We start from the raw sequence: 18780 nt of genomic DNA on the forward strand, positions 1-18780 counted from the left end.
GGTGAAACATCAAAACAAATGACGCTACGTCTCGAGACTACGTACGAGGAGCTTCGATCTAGAATTTACAAGATTATTAAGAGCAGACCAGAAGTGTAAAACCCATATTCTAACCGTACTGTTCCGTAAGCCTCCACGGTCTTCCCGATCGAATTTCGGTGACCCGCGATCTATTATCGGCGTTTGCGCGCGATCGTGAGTCATGTCCCATATATCAGAGTCGGATCGACTCAAAACTTATACCCTTGCGACCGCGCCGTCGCCGCGGTTCTGACGCCGCATATTACGCGCCAAGGCGAGACCCGGTCCAGGAGATGTCGGCCTGCGTTCAGTTGGAGGAAAAACGCCGCACGTTGCAATACCGATAGATCTCTACAATAGGTCAAATCAATCAAGTACATGTCACTTACCCAAAAAGCCGCCCAAAGTCAATTCTCCCTCCTCCACCCATCCCTTTTCAAGTACACCCATCACTCACCCCATCACTCATCCATCCCTCTCTTTCTTACATCCTCTCTCTCTCTCTCTCATCTCTCTCTCATTTTTCTCTCCCAAGCACCATGAGAGCACCCCACGTCCATGGCTCTCCATGGGAGGAGCTTTGTGTGGCCCACTCCCTATCATCTAATTCAATCCTTAAAAGCCGATCTCAACCGTTGAATCACACCCATTCGAGCTCTAGATCGCATTGGCGGAAGAAGGAAGAGGAGATCTTAGGTGGGTGAATCTTCATTGTTTTTTTTTTGTGGGTGTTTTCTAGGAATTAAATTGTGTGATTTTAATGGTTTGAGGGACCACATATGGTGGGACCCATTTTGATGCATGCATCCGATTTCTCTCTCTCTCTCTCTCTCTCTCTCTCTCTCTCTCTCTCTCTCTCCTTTCTTGTCGGGGTGGCCCACCTATTATGTGCATGCATGATTCAGACCGTCCAGACAATGGGCCAACCCCGCTGCCCGATCTAGATGAAGGGAAATCACAAATATCAGCTTGATCCCGGCTCGATGGGCCACCACGTGGACCCACCAGATTGTATTTAGTTTATTCGCAGAGTTCATTAACGTGGGACGCACCATGATGTGGTGTATCACTACCATCCACCACAGGCAGGTGGAACCCGCCATGATTTTTATCGACTCTGCCCATCTGTTAGATGAGCAGCAGATTGCTGCCGTACTGACGCCAGCAAGTACCGGGTCCCACCTTGAAGTATGAGTATATCCATGCCGTCCATCCATTTTGCCCAAACATGGGGCCACCTGGACAAGGCACCACCCAGACCGTCCGTCAAATGGACGTCCAGGCTTGGACAGTGGGCCTGCAACCCTCCTAGCTGCTGGATTGACGCTGCAATTTATGCAGGTCCATCACGAGATATGTGTTTGGTACGCACCCCGTCCATCTGTTAGGGTGTGGCCCACCCCACATGTGTGGGTGGGATCCACCTTGATGCATGTATTTTTTTAAATCCCCACCGTCCAGAGATGTCTGGACGGTGCAGTGGCTATAGACGGTGTAGTGGAAACCCCCACCATGATGTGTGCTGATGCGCACCGTCCAATTGTAGAGCCTCACACGTGAGGTGAGTGTTTTATCTATGCTGTCTAACAGCGTAGGCTCTACACACGTGGAAACCACGTGATGCATGTGATGGGGCGTGTGGACCCCACCTTGACGTTTGTACAATATCCAGGCCGTCCGTCAGTGCTCCTGGACGCTGGACTTATACAATATTTTATTTTATATATATATTTTTTATAATATTATGGTGGGCCCTGATGTACGTGGGACCCACCTCATATGAAAGCAGATTGGCTACTGTAACTCACACTAGCTGCATGGCTGATGTTTTGACATCAGCAGGCCAGTGGGACCCACCCACAGTGAGAGATGATTGGCTGGTCTGCCACCATTCCAGCACTTAGCTTATGTGTTTACCTCAGCTAGTGGCTCAAATCTCCACCATCCATCTATTAAATCCAAACTGTCCGTCCATTTGTTCTTCATCCAGATAGACGGTGGGCTGGTACCCGCAGCAAATAGTTGTTGTACTTGCGTCAGCAAATTCTGTGGGTCCTGCTTGGGATATTTGCTTCATCCTGGCCGTCCATTTGGATGGGACCCACCATGAAATGTGTGATAGATCCAGCCATCCATCAGGTGGACCACACTGTAGAAATTGGTGGGGATTGATCATACACCATTGAAACTTCATGGGAGTATAGAAGTTTTGGATCAATGATATTTTTTTTCCTCCTTAAACAGGTCTTTGTGACCATATGGTAGGATTGGATGGAAAATAGACATTATGGTGGGGGCCCACCTTGCCGTATGTATTTTGTATCCCCACTATCCATATCTGGACGGTGCTGATGAGGCCCCACCTGGATTTTTGTGTCTTATCTATGCCATCCAACGTGGCCCACCTTGATGTATTTATTCTATATCCACTCTGCCATCGGTCCACATGGGACGTGGGACCCACGTGATGTATGAATCTCCACCGTCCAGTCCTTGGACGGTGGGACTTACCTTGATGCATGTGTGGGAAACGGATTGGCTGGAGTACCCTTGCACCAGCTACATACCTGTTATGATGTAGCCCACTTGATGTGTATAAGGCCCATTAGTGCGGCCCATTGATGAAGCCCACTTGATGTATGTAAGGCCCATGTGTAGGGCTCACCTATTGTGGATTTGAGGCCCATAGGCGGGGTCTATTGTGACGTATTCATGGCCTATGGGCAAGGCCTATTGTGATGTATTCGAGGCCCATGGTTGAGGCCCAATGCGAGGTATGTATGGTCATTGCGTTGTGTGTGGATCCTTTGTATGGGCCACTCCTTGGGAGCAATGTTAATTGAATGTCCACCTTGATAGGCAATGACGGTTAGATGTCCTCATTATGACCTTCCCTTAGGCTTTGTTAGGTCGATTATCGTGATCGATTTGCCGACTCTGATTATCGATCGATCCCGATTGTCGTGACCGATTTGTCAATTCTGATTATCGATCGATCTCGATTGTCGTGACCGATTTTTTGATTCTGAGTATCGATCGATTTTAATTCTGATTGTGTGTGGATCCTTTGTATGGGCCACTCCTTGGGAGTAATGTTGGTTGAATGTCCACCTTGATAGGTAATGACGGTTAGATGTCCTCATTGTGACCTTCCCTTAGACCTTGTTAGGCCGATTGTCGTGACCGATTTGTCGATTCTAATTTCGATTGATTCCGATTGTCGAGGTCGAGTATCGACTCCGATTTGTCGAGGCCAATTATATAGGCTGATTCTGATTGTCAAGGCCGATTGTATAGGTCGATTCCGATTGTTGAGGCCGATTTCAATGGCCGAGGCCGATTGTCAAGACCTATATGAGGCCCATCGTGATCTATGTTAGGCCCATGTGAAAGACCCACTATGATGAGTATTAAGCTCTTGAGTGGGGCCTATGATGTTGTATATTTGGCCCTTGTGTGGCCATGAGTCCACTATACGTTGGACTATATGTGGGCCATTCCTTAGGGATAATGTTGGTTAAATGTCCATATTGTCGAGGTCAATTGTCGATGTCGATATTGATACCGATTATGAGTATGTGACCGCATAGCATCATGACACATGCCCAAACGCAGCATCTGCATGTTTGTTATGAGATGTGATTGACCATTGCATATGTCATTGGGCAGGTTGTTATGAGACTCCCTGATAGGCAGAGATTGTCTCACCTAAGCGCACGGTATGCGCAGGATTGATGCATGATTGGACTGTGTGACTCATGCATCTTGCATTTATGTGACATGACCACCGTACGCCCTAGCGACATCAGGGCTGTAGCCTCCACAGGTATCTCATGGATGGCTAGATGGGACACCGAAAATTTGTTCTACATGGGGTGCTATAGATATCTCTGGATGAAAGTCCCTAAACCCTCTTGGTTTCAGAGGTTGCTCCAACGTCTAGACTGAGTAGATACATGAGCGCATGACTCTGATTACTCTGATATTGGTTATTGGGCACTTACCTTGTGCACATACTTTCACCACCCACTAAACTTTCTATAAGCTTATGCACGATAGATGCGTGCAGGTGATGTTAGGTTGCAACAGCATTGAGCTTGGAGCGTGCAGCAGTCTTTCGGAGCTTTGATTTATTTTATATATGTATTTCCCTTTCAGTATTGTACTCAAATGATTATATTAGTGGATATGTGATGATGATGTTGCTTTTGTGATTTGGGTAATCTTGTGGTTATGCTCATTACGAGATAAATGTACGTTGAAAAATCCTCCTTGTAGGATCCCAGGATCGAAATCTGGCGTATATACGCTGGGAGCCGAGAATGGGGTACTACGGAGGCTGTCAACACCGGATTCAGTGATCGAAAATTTTGTGAGCCCGGTTTCCGAGTTTGGGGCGTGACAAGAAGATTGTGATATTAGAATAAAAGTATTGAATCCTTGCACTAACGAATCAATGCCTTCAATCGAAATCGAAGATGACGATGACATCAAAGACTTCTTGTCTTACCAGTTTGAGCATTCGGATAAATTCATCCCGTTAGTCATTGAAACAATGCAACACATCAATACCACAATATATGTAGACAATGTGGCTGAGGAGTATGGTGTGGAATTCAATAACAATCCTTCTCCATTACAAGTGGTAGTAAGCAATGATCAATTACCCGAGCCACCGCAAACATCAAACGTTGTGACTAGCCAAGTCAGTGGTGCACTTGACATTAACAGTAATTATGAATACAAGACACCGCCGTTAGCATCAACAGCAGATTTTCCATCATCATCCACCATCCCATCTGTGCATGTAAGCCACATTCTGCTTCGAGACCTTTCCGAAACATCAAACCTCATGACTCGTCAAGTTCTCGTGTCGTTTGATGATGATGCACTCACCAATGCAAAAATGCTGGAATCTACCGATTTGTTATGTGAACCGACTGATATAGCTGTTGGGCAAACATTTAAGGACAAGAGTCGGTGCCAGTATGTTTTGAGCCAATTTGCACTTCAAAATAATTTCCAGTATAGAGTAATATACTCAAATTCGAGCAGATTTACTGCGGTGTGCTTCGAAGATGCATGCGAATGAAGAGTTTATGCATCTCGGGTGAATGATACGGGTATATTCAAAATACAGAGTTATACATCAAAACACACGTGCGGCATGGCATGGATGAAGAGTGTTCACTGGCAAGCCAGCAGTAAGCTAGCATGTGATCTGGTTATTAGTCGCATTGAACAACGCATAGGGTTGAGGCCACGTGATATTATCTTCGCCATGCAAGAGAAATATAATATTCGTATTAGTTATTGGAAGGCATGGAAAGCTAGGGAGCTTGCAATTAATCACGTGATGGGGTCTTATGAAGACTCTTACAATCAACTCCCTTTGTATTTGCATGAGTTGAGGAGGCCCAACCCAGGGACAGTTACTGTCGTTGTTAATCAACAGACTTACAAGTTCGAGAGATGTTTTCTAGCAATCATTGCGGAGGGTATTGGCTATTGACGGGACACACTTAAAGGGCAAATACAAGGGTGTTCTATTCATCGCTACGGCCTTAGATGGGGACAATCATATATTTCTAGTTGCGTTTGGCATCGGGAAATCGGAGAACAACAATAGTTGGAATTGGTTCCTTACCCACCTTAACAATGTGTTAGGGTCTATGGAGGGTCTTGTCATTATATCCGACTGACATAAAGGTCTAATGAAAGAGGTTCCCCAAGTCCTCCTATGTGCAATCCATGGGTATTGCGCGTACCACATCTACAGAAACTTGGTGGACACTTTTAAGGACAAGTCGTTGGAGATGTATTACTGGATGGCTGTGAAGACTTGTAGGAGGGCCGAATTTGAAAAAATAATGCATGATATCGAAATGGCCAATCCCCCAGTATATGCATGGCTAACAGAAATTGGGTACGAGAGATGGACATCTTTGCACTTTCCAGGAAGAAGATTCAACTTGGTCACAACAAACATTTCTGAGTGCGTTAATGCCCTTTTCAAAGAAGCACGCGAATACCCTGTTACGAAATTGATAGAGGCTGTAATATTAAAGATACAAGAATTGTTTTACAAGGGACGAGAATTTGCGGCATCATTTGTGGGTCCATTGACACAATGGGCAGAGAAACAGTTAAAGGATATCGTGCAGAAGGCGCGGGATGTTCGCTGCCATGCTATTTCTCGATATGAGTACTATGTCGTTGGAGATTATTGTAAGTGTCATAGTTTATAGCCCTGTGTGTTGTTAAATTTGTGGTGCCAAAGACACTACTATGAAGCTTGCATATATGAAGAACAATGCTCTACTCAAGATCAATTTCGATTAACAATCACTGTTCACAAGTCAAGACTCGAGAAAGTGAGATTGTTATCAAGATCTCAAGATGCATTCAAGTTCTACCTTAAGATCTTAAGAAGCTTTCAAGTTTGAGCTCCATCAAGACTTCAAGCTTTACTACTTTCAAAGATCACTTATCTCTTATATTCAGTGTCCTTACTTCACTCTTGAGGTATGACTGACCTTAGGTTGACCTTTAGAGTAGGTCATTTTGGATACATAATTCATATATTTTCTATAAGTGAGTTTTGGTCTATTCTAAGACTAGTCTTAGACTTTGTTCGACTAGTCCTAGCACTGCTTCGACCTGTCTAAGAAATTCCTGGATCAGTCATAAGTTTGTTAAAAAAATTGAAAATTTTCTGTTAGGCTTCGACTAGTCCTAGGGACTGTTCGACCAGTCGTAGGTACAGTGTCGACTGCATCTTCGACCTGTTGTAGATGACTCAAAGAACAGCGTTCAAATTAGACAACCTATGACCAGTCGAAGGGATCCTACGACCAGTCGAAGGAGACCTACGACCAGTCGTAAAACTGCCAAATTTTATCGCGCCCAAATTTTTCAAATATCTGTTGGTTCTACGATCAGTCGTAGAAGTCCTTAGACCGGTGGAAGGTGTGATTTGCTCACCTATAAATAGAGCACGAATCTCAGAATAAAACATGAACTTTAAGCTAAATTAATTCGGTCTTCTGAGAGATAAGTCGGTGCTCCATATAAGCTAAGTGTGCATATTTAATATTCTCTTTCTTTAGCTTTGTTAATTGATTTTGTTTCTTGCATTCCAATCTAATCTGAAAAAGAGGAATTGTTGTTTTCCTTTTTCTGGAATCAAAATCAATTAGAGCTAGCCCTTTTGTTTTAATTTAAAATCTATTAGAACCTAGAACCATTATAAAGTGAGTATTGGACATTGAACTTTGACATTCAAATCTCTACTCCGACTTGGTTCTTCTGGGCTGCTACAACGAAGGAGAAAATCAGGTATTTTACAATTTGTGTAATTTATATTATTTGGTTTTGTTTGAGGTTAAGCCAGAAAAATCTCAAAGTTGTTGGTTATCTGAGGAGAGCCAGAAAACTCAAAAGTGAGGTTTTTGAATTGTATAAGCCCTTTGAAAAAGACACAATTGTAAAGGTTTTGGGTGAACCTGTGAAAACCTATTTGATAGTGAACGCTAATATCCCCTATGTGAGGATATTAGGAGTGGAGTAGCATTCTTGTGGCTGTTGTTTAACAGTTGGTGAACACACAGGCGAACCACTATAATTCTTTATGTTGTGGATGTGTGATTTATATTTCCTATCTTTTATCATTCAGAATTGTGGAATGTATGTGTGGATGTGAATATTGTAAATTTTACATTTCAAGCACAGTGGAGAATGTTGTAATAATTTAGATTTACATTACAGCATTATATTTTTGCTATCTCTTTATTACGTTGTGCTTCTATTTCTCTATTTGTTCTAGAAATAAGGTTGTCCTATCATAAACTTTGGTTTTTGGTGTAAGGTTGTCCTTAGAACAATTTGTGTTTCTATTTCTCTATTTTAGGTTGCTTTTCATTCATATTCTGTGATTGCTATCTATTCTTTATTTTATATTCCGTTGTATTTATTTTTAATTTGGCATAGTCCTATTCACCCCCCCTCTAGGACATATAGCTTGGCTATTTCAATTATAACGATATGGTGAAGCTCAGTGAGTTTTCATGTACATGTCGTGAGTTTGGCGTTATGCATGTCCTGTCAGCCTGCATAAACTACAATATGGATCACTATTCATACTGCTCCTCATTCTACACGGTGCATAATTACCTGGCCATGTTGTAATGACCCGAAAAATTTTGTGCCAAGACCTGAGTATTACCTCTATTTTCCTTAGAAGGTATAGCGAATCGGTGTATCCAGTACGCAACAATAGCGAGTGAAAAATTTCAACGAGGATGAAAGAATATTGTGCGCAGATTAAACCCCCAAGACAGGAGGTTAGCTGGAAGACCCAAAAAGCTTAGAATTCCATCGCATGGAGAGGAATTGAAAACAGTAAGTATGGGTGATGCAAACAAACCGGGCATAATCGTTGATCGTGCAAGTTTTCAATACCCGGTGTATAGCATATCGTGTAATTTATGTAATTTATATACTTTGGATGATACATAGTTTGTAATTATGCCACATATTCAATTTATGAGTAATTTCTAACAACCTGTGTACCAAAGTACCTGTAGCTATGGCAGCTTACTCGATAAAGCAATAGAAGTTGTCCAACGAGTAGCAAATAAAACAGGTATCATAATAAAAGAAAGGAAGGTGAAAAGGGGTTTCCATCATCAACAAACTCAACATTTCATAGTGATTGCAATGAACACAGACTTACCGAGATCATTTTAAAAGACATCCTTCAAAGATTAAAGTTGCTAAGGTGGAGAAATCCGTTGGAGATGAAGTGGAGGGAACGTTATAGAAGGAGTGTAAAGAAATGGGTATGGAGGGTAATAAAGGATGGTTGGTGAAAGTAGTTAATGCAGGTTTTTATTCAAAACTGATATTTGTCGATAATATCGACAAGTGACATATCGATAATATCGATAAATTGACAATTATAACCGTAGTTATAGTCGTATTCCTGTGCAATTTTTTTACTTGTAAAACTTTAATCGCTACGGTTATAATCTGTAGCCATAGATCGGGGGTGGAATCGTGGAATTTGCGATTGATTGCTGATTGGAACAGTGACTTGCAGTGGAATCGCGGGATCCGCGATTGATCGCCGAATTACTGTTATCTATGGCTACGGATTATACCCGTAGCTATAGCCGTATCCCTATACAATTGTTTTTTCTTTTTTTACATGTAAAATTTTATTCTACCTACACTTTTTCTCTAACACATATTTTATATAAATATGTATATATAAGCATATAAAAATTTTTTATCTCTTTTTTTTATGGGCCCCCCTTCTGAAAATGGTCGGTCCAGCGAAGAAAGCACGCACCAGAGGTATATTTTAAACTCAGTTGGGCCCACATTGAATGTATAAGTATAGGAAATGGATTGGCTACTCCCCCTGACACTAGCCCCGTGGCTGGTGGTCGGTGCTCTGTGGGCCCCACCATGATGTATATGTTTCATCCATTCCGTCCATCCATTTTTAAAGTTCATCCATTTTTAAAGTTCATTTCAAGGCTTTATCCTAAAAATAAGAGGGATATAAATCTTAGATGTACCACAATACAGGAAAACAATAGTGATTGGATATCCATCATTTAAATCCTCTTGAGGCCGACTGTACTATTTATCTGAAATCCAATCTGTTTATTACGTCATAAAGACCCAGATGAAGGCTAAAACAAAGATCAGCTTAATCCAATACGTTTATGGCCACCAAAAAGTTTTTAATGGTCGATGTTCATTAAACATTGTTTCCTGTAATGTGGTCCAATTGAGATCAGGATATACCTCATTTTTTGTATAATATCATAAAATGATATATAAAAAAAGATGGACGGCATGGTTGAAACACACACATCATGATTGGGCCCATAGAGCACCGAACACCAGCCATTGGCTGGTGGCAGGGGGAGTAGTCAATCTGTTTCATGTAATATATCCATGCTGTCGATCTGTTTTTCTATCTAATTTAAGGGGTTGAGCCCCAAATTGAAGCATATCAAAATATCAAGTGGATCATATCACAGGAAACAGTGGGCATAATGATTTTCTAGTTTGCCCCGCTGATTTCATGTGTCCCCCGCTCAATTTCCAGTTTGTCCCGCTCAATTTCCAGTTTGTCCCGCTCAAATGAATATTCCCAGGACTACTAGTTGAGTACTAAAATAAATCCCCAACTAAAATGAGTAATATGCATGTGAAAGAATCTATTTTTTACATGAAAAAATAAACCATGCCTACATAAAGAAAACATAACAACTTGCAGTTTCCCCATCAGTTATGGTAACAGACCCACTGGCTTGTCTTCCAATAAGACTTATCTCAACCACTATCTGCAATAATGAATAGGCGCCACGTTTACATGCTTGGAATGCGCATCTGATAATGATATGGACCAGCAGTAACGATTGAGGAATTCTAGTAATTATATACTTTCTTGATTTTCCAGCAATAAAAACATAAGATAAGCTTACCAGAAATAGATAAAGGTTTCCAAAAAGTCAATCAAGTTTCATGGCAATTGCTTGAAGATATCTAGCTCTAGACTCTTTTGATTAGTGCTTTTTGCAATTTTGCAGATATCATGGGGAAATAAAACCAACTTTTCATAGGAATCCATGATGAAGAGCTTGAGGACCCCACTTTTCAGATATCATGAGGAAATAAAACCAACTTTACTTAGGTGTATTTTATGTAAATTGCATATTTTGTTTGATAAATACAGTCACTAGTCTTTCCTTTCTTTTAAAGCTTTTCTACTTACATAGAAAATGGGAACCTTTTAATGAACATCCAACCCCGCTCAATTTCCAGTTTGGCCCGCTCAATTTCCAGTTTGGCCCTGCTCAATTTCTAGTTTGGCACTCTCATTTTCCAGTTTAGCCCGTTCATTTTCCAGTTTGTCCTGCTCAATTTTCAGTTTGTCCTGCTCAATTTCTAGTTTGTCCTGCTCATTTTCCAGTTTGGCCTGCTCAATTCCAGTTTGTCCCGCTCAATTTCCAGTTTGGCCTGCTCAATTTTCAGCTTGTCTCGCTCAATTTCTAGTTTGGCCCGCTCAATTTCTAGTTTGGCCCGTAGTATATCCACGCCGTCCATCCATTTTTCCATCTAATTTAAGCGGTTTAGCCCCAAATTGAAGCATATCAAAAGATCAAGTGGATCATACCATGGGAAACAGTGGGCATAATGATTTCCACCGTTGAAACCATAGTTGGAAGGATTTCATCTTTCAAAATTCCCTGATAGCTGGTACTTTTGGAGAGATGCAGTTGATCATATCATACAAAAATGTTGATTTATTATGGGCCCTATTGTCGATGGAGCATAAATATAAAATCATACTGATTGATCAATCTTTGTTATCTAATCAATCTTCTTCTTTGTTGTCTATGATTTTTCTAAGATTATGTTTTCTACAAGTTTTGGTTTCAGTTGATTGTGGCCTTTTTTGGGTCTTTTCTTATTTTTATATTTTTAGAGATTCAATTGTGTTTTTAATAGCTATTGGTTGAGCTAATCTAGTATGCTTCTCTCTCTTGTGGATCTTTAGCCAAACATGGGGCTGACTTAATATGAGATAATATGACAAATATTAATATGATATAGTGATTTAGCTATATGGGATTGAATTCTATTTTTGGGGTTTTTTTTCTTTTTCTTTTTTTCCTTGTAAAGGATTGAAAATTTTTTTTTTTGGTTATCTTGAAATGCATAACATTTTTTGGAGTTTGAATATCGTGTTCTTAATATCTTGCATTACTGTAACTGTTGTGGGCTTTGTTTGGTTTCTATAGATTATAATTGAGTTGTGAAGAATATGATTTTTTTTTTTTTGTCTTTCTCAATTTTGATTTGTGGAAACGTTGCTAATGTGATCTTTGGCTTGTTTGGGTTGATTCCCATGTTTTGATGTTTGAAGAATGTCATTTTTATTTTATTTTTGTATCTTTGGCTTGTTTGTGTTGATACCCTTTTTTTTACTTTTGAAAAATGTATATGTTCTCATAATATTTAGCTTGTTTGTGTTGATTCCCACATTTTGATTTTTGAAGAATGTGTATGTGCATGTGTTTACATCTTTGGCTTATTTGTGTTCATGTCCATGTTTTGATTTTTGAAGAATGTGTGGTGTTGGGTATATTTGGCTGTTTGGCATGTTCTGTTATGCCATGTTCTGGTTTTTGAAGTATTTATTAAAGCTTATACAACATACCATTCAGGTTTTAAGGAGTTCTACATGTGGGGGCCATTGTTCAGTTATCCAAACTGTTAATGGTTGCCTTTAGGACCCACGAAAGAGCTTAAGATTCCTTAATTGCGGCCCTTCTATTTGTTGACCACCCACAAAAATGTTTGGAATTTAAAGCTTGTACAACATACATTTCGGGTTGTAAAGCTTGTACAACATACCATTCAGTTTGTACAACATACCATTCCTTAATATTTGTACAGAATACCATTCAAGTTTTAAAGCTTGTACAACATACCATTCCTTAACATACCAGTTTGTGGGATTTCACATAACCGTAGCCAAGATGAAAAATGGCAAATGTAGATTAATGATATCTAGATGGATATCTAGATGCTTCACAGAGATTTCAGTCAGAAAAATGAGAAGAAAACCCTTCATACTTCAGTTCTTCGTTCCAAGAGAGTGTAGGGTTGGAAGCACCTGTTTTTTCGTTAAGGGGAGTGAAAGCAACGCTGAAAGCAATGCAATGAAAAGAGTGAAAAAAATAAGGGTATTTTCATCCTAAAATTCGGTCTCCGCACGTGCAGGTCTAAGTTCCAAGACTAAATTTGTAGTGTTTCATAAAAACAGCTGGATAAAAGGTGGGGTCCACCGTCCCAAATTTCTCAAATATTTTCCGTTTCCAGCTCATTTTCCAGTTTGGCCCGCTCAATTTCCAGTTTGTCCCGCTCAATTTTTAGTTTGGCCTGATCATTTTCCAGTTTGGCCCGCTCATTTTCCAGTTTGTCCTGCTCATTTTCCAGTTTGGCCCGCTTAATTTTCAGTTTGTCCCACTCAATTTCCAATTTGTCCCGCTCATTTTCCAGTTTGGCCTGCTCATTTTCCAATTTGTTCCGCTCAATTTTTGGTCAATTTGCTTCACTTGACGGTCATTTCCATGCATTTCACGGTCATTCCCGGCAATTCCGTGTTGATTCATGGTCATTTTCGTGCATTTCATGGTCAATTCCCTTCACTTCACGGTCATTTCCACGCATTTCACGGTCAATTCGCTCCACTTCACGGTCAATCCCGGCGATTCCGTGTTGATTCACCGTCATTGCCCTTCACTTCACGGTCATTTCCATGCATTTCACAGTCAATTCCAGTGATTCTGTTTCATTTCACGCTCAATTTTCAGTTTGGCCAGCTCATTTTCCAGTTTGGCCCGCTCAATTTTCAGTTTGTCCCGCTCAATTTTCAGTTTGTCCTGCTCATTTTCCAGTTTGGCCCGCTCATTTTCCAGTTTGTCCTGCTCAATTTTCAGTTTGTCCCGCTCAATTTTCAGTTTGTCCCGCTCATTTTTCAGTTTGGCCTGCTCATTTTCCAATTTGTCCCGCTCAATTTCCGGTCAATTCGCTTCACTTGATGGTCATTTTCATGCATTTCACGGTCATTCCCGGCGATTCCGTGTTGATTCATAGTTATTTCCGTGCATTTCATGGTCAATTCCCTTCACTTCACGGTCATTTCCACGCATTTCACGGTCAATTCGCTCCACTTCACGGTCATTTCTATGCATTTCACGGTCAATCCCGGCAATTCCATGTTGATTCACGGTCATTTCCCTTCACTTCACGGTCATTTCCATGCATTTCACGGTCAATTCCAGTGATTCTATTTCATTTCACAGTCAATTCTCTTCACTTCACCATCATTTCCATGCATTTTTTTCTTTAAAAAAAAAAAAGCTAAAATATAGGACTACTCCATTAAAAGTCGTATTTTGTATCAAGCAATTTATTTCGGAGAGGAAAATCCAGCATATCTTGTTAGCTTGAGGGGAGGCATTGGAATTTCCTTTGCCTTCAACACAAATGATTTGCACTCAATTATAATTAATTTATAAAGAACTTATATATTAATCGAGTTCGTGTTGGGTCAGGCAACCCAAGACCTTAATCCTAGCTCAACCCAAGTTTTATCAGGTTGGTGTTTGTATGGCCCAACCCCAAAACCAAACTCGATACATCCTGCCCAAGCCCAACCTAATGTCAAGTTGGCCACAGGTTGGTCGGGTTGAGCCTGCCCAAATTTTAGCTCTAAAATCATATATGGTACGTCAAGTAACTAATTTTGGTTTAGAAGATATTTTTGTTATATGAATAAAGAAAGAAATGAAAAAAAGAGATAAAAAAATTTTATATGCTTATATATACATATTTATATGAATATGTGTTAGGGAAAAATGTAGGTAGAATAAAATTCTCCATGTAAAAATAAAAAATAATAATAATAATAATAATAATAAAAAGAAAAAGAGAGAGAGAAAGAAATAAAGGATATGGATACGGTTGTTGCTACGGTTATAATCTGTAGCCATAGATTGGGGGTTGATGACCGCCGATTGGGACAACGACTTGCGGTGGAATCGCGGGTGCAGTGATTGATTGCGGAGCAACCTCTATAGCAACGGTTATAATCCATAGCTATAGGTTCCCATTTTTTTGTTTTTTATTTTGTTGTTTTGTGGGTCCCATCATGAGGTCTGTGTTATATCCAAACCGTCCATATATTTTGTGACCTCATATTAAGGTTTGAGACGAAAAATAAGATAGATCTAACTATCAAGTAGACCACACTGTAAAAGGCATTGGGGAATTGAACATCTACCATTGAAACTCTTTTAGGGGTTATAGAAGTTTTGGATCATTATGAAATTTGTTTTTCTTCTTCACCCAGGTCTTTGTGACCCTATGAATGAAGTTAGACGGGGAGGATTTCTCACAGACATCACAGTGGGCCCCCAGAAAGTTTTTAATGGTCGACACTCATTCGGCACTTTTCCCTGTAATGTGGTACACTTGAGATTTGGATATACTCATTTTTGGTCCATATTATAAAATGATGTGGAAAAATATATGGACGGCATGGATGAAAAGAATACATCATGGTGGGCCCACAGACCACCGACAATCCGCCATTGGCTGGTGGCAGGGGAGTACCCTATCCGTTTATGTGAAAGGAGAGGTATTTTCATCCTGAAATACGTAATCCGCACGTGCAGGTCTAAGTTGCAAAACGAAGTTTGCCTTCTTGCATAAAACGCAGCTGGATAAAAGGTGGGTCCACAGTCCTAAATTTCTCAACGCGGCTTACTTGAAGAGAACGAGAATTCTACAACTGTTGTACAGAGCCCCGTGCAATAGAATGTTACGTGGGGCCCACTATGATGTCAGTGTGATATCCGGTCCCTTCATCATCTGTGCCAGGTGTTTTTAATATGTCAACTGAAAAATAAGGCTAATCCAAAACTCAAGTGGGCATACACAATATAACAATGGATATAAGGACTCCCACCATTGAAACCATTACAGGGCTCATTTTGATGTTTTTATGCCATCCAATACGTTACTAAGGTGATTTCAACCAGGATGGAAATGAAAAACCAAACATCAACCTGATCCAAACTTTGGTGGGCTTAAAAAAGGCTTAAATGGTATGTGACAGTATTTCGCATTTGTCTGTGGTGTGGCCCACTTAATTATTAAGTGGGACTTTTTTTTATTGTGTTGTATGAACTAAAGAACATGATAGATGGAGTGGATGTCATTGAAATATCATGATGGGCCCTTAAAAAATTTTGTTGCACGGCTCCCTTGAATAGTTGATTCGCATGGTCTGGACGACCTCAACATGGCCGAATCAAGCTGTTTCCAAGCTAGGCCCGCATAGTCTGGACCTGGCCTGGGCCGTAATGTTAATATGGAGCCCGACCAGAGCTCGGCGAGGCCCAAGATGGTTGGTGTTTAAAGGAGCCAATTACGTGTGGCCCTTACGGCCCACTTTGATGTATTCATTCTACATATACGCCGTTCATTTATTTTTCCAGATCATTTTAGAACATGGCTAAAAATTAAAGTAGATCCAAATCTCAAGTGGATCAGATCATAGGAAAACGTCATGATTGACTATTAAAAACTTCTTGTGGGCCACAAAAGTTTTGGATCAACCTGATATTTATTTTTTTGAGTTTATCCAGTTTTGTGTGACATTATCAACAGGTTGGATGGATAATAAACATTACGGTGGACCCTAGAACTTGTTTTTATAGTGGGACATTCAATCAACATTGTTTCCAACCAGTTGAGATGTACTTCATTTTTGGGCTCATTCCCTAAAATGATCCATCACAACGGATGGACGGTGTGGATGTAGAATAAATTTATCAAAGTGGACCCCAAAGTAAGGATCGCACTTAGGTTAGGCCTAGGAGGTACCTAATGTGGTTCCTTATTTAAATTTTTCTAGAAAAATTTAAAAAAACCAAAGTAAACTCTTAATTTTTTGAGCCACATTGGGATGCGTACGTAAGATCTACTCTGACCGTTTGATGTGTATTCTAAAATATGCTAATGATTAAAAAATTAGACTAATCCGTGATTAAGGTGGACTATGTAAAAAAGAAAAAGGTTGCCCGAAAGATGTCCACACTTGATTCTGATAAGTACCACCATGATGATTATATAAAATCCACTCTAATTATTAAATGCCACACCACTATTTAGACACATGGCCCAAAAATTACATATATCCATGATTCAAGTGGACCACACTAAGTGAAACAGTTTGGAGGGTGTGCATTGTCTAATATGCTATTTGTAATTGTGTGGCCCACTTGAATTACTGATGGCTAGATTTTTTGGTCATGGGCCTATCATGGTGTGATACACGTTATGGTCGGGGTGGATTTCACATTAACACCAACGTACTCTCCTTGAACTGCATTGTTTACCTTGCCATGTATTTGAGATTCACCCAAATCATTGCATGTGTAATCCTATGTTATGCCTATGCTAAAAAAAAAACTCGAGATGATCTGTGATTAAGTGGGCCACACTAAGGAAAATAGTTAGGAAAGAGATGTCTATCCATGATATTTACAGGCCTACGAGATGCCTATATAATGTGAAATAGTTAGGAGGGTGATTGTTGCCCTACATATTATTTTTAATAATGTGGTCCACCTGGAACACAAATGTGGCTGATTTTTGGGCATTGGGCCTAATGTCGGGTAACACACCTGATTTTTCGCATAAACACCATAGTGGGGCCCACCTTAGGCGGCAACCCTTATACTTACATAAAATAACTTTTCCATCGTAAGACTTTAAAATTGAAATTTCAAATTCCTCTTTCAAAATTAACTCTGGGTGGGCCAGGCGGGCCAATGGGCTCTTGGACATCTTACTCTAAGATCGACATGATCTAGAAAACTGGCAGTAGATTTAAGCCCTCGGGCCAGATATTCAAGTTCAAGCCCGGCCCAGGTAAGCAGGCCTGAAAGGCGAAAAGCTCAGCGGGACCAACCCGGCCCATTGATACCCCTAAGCCTGGTCCTTTAGCTCATGGACTGGGTTGAGTTGGACTCACCTTCCTAGCTCATGGACTGGACGCTTCGACATGCTTTGGTCTGACCCACTTGCCTCCCTAGGACAAGCTGCTATTGAGGCCCGGTAGATGAATGGCCCAGATCTCCTGCCCATTTGCCACTTTTGGCACATTTGGAAAGATGAAGGATTGGGAAATAATTTCTCTTAAAACATAGAGAAAAATGCTTCAGTGCTCTCACTGTAAGTTATGGTGCTTCTAGTTTCATCAGTTCACTTGGACAGTCCAATCGAATGATCTGAACGGTCCATTAAGTTCAAAACACATTCACTGATGGGATGGTTACGATTGCCTACTTAAAGTGACTCTTTATAATCATAAGCAATCCATGATGGTCCCTAACAAATAGATGGATCAAATTGTTGTTTAGACCTTTTTAGTGTAAATGATCTTGACCGTCCATATCTAAGGGCATTGATGAAATAGTTAATATTTAACAAATTAGTGTGATATTTTTACTATGGTCAATGAAATGTGGCTGGACCTAATGATGAACGGTTTAGATGAATCAATTGGACTATCTAAGTGTCCCAATGCAATTACGAGTACTAGGAGCATTTCTCCAATATAGATTAATGGAAAATTAAAACAAAATCTCTATTAACTTTCGATGCATCGATGATGTATCAACGATACAAACCAATGCAAATGACGAAATGCGGTAGTGTCCTGATCTCCCAGTATGGTACATCCCATTTATATCTTTGTACATGTGAAACGTGTACAATGTCTGTACCGTTATCTTCTGGGCTTGTTGTAACTTGTTTCTTGATGCTATCACAGTGGCCCATTTTATGTGGACCACTGCTTGGACCTTTTCCAACCATCCATTTTTTTTATCGCAAAGTTCTCTGATTGGGAGCTAGAGTAATCCCATCTGGATGATTTATTGGGTACAACGCTTAAGGTGCAAAAGCTGAACGGTTCAGATCATACATACGTGGGCCACAATTAGGGAGATAGGATGTTAAATCACGACCCAGATATGTGCAGGGATGCAATGGGCTGAGATGTTGGGCCTATGATCGAATCTTCCATGTACTGGGCCCATGTGCAATAAGATTTTTATTAGACCCGGTCGAGACGCGGACAAGGAATGGGTCCCAATG

Source organism: Magnolia sinica, chromosome 11 (assembly GCF_029962835.1).
Source record: "Magnolia sinica isolate HGM2019 chromosome 11, MsV1, whole genome shotgun sequence".
NCBI classification, from domain to species: Eukaryota; Viridiplantae; Streptophyta; class Magnoliopsida; order Magnoliales; family Magnoliaceae; genus Magnolia; species Magnolia sinica.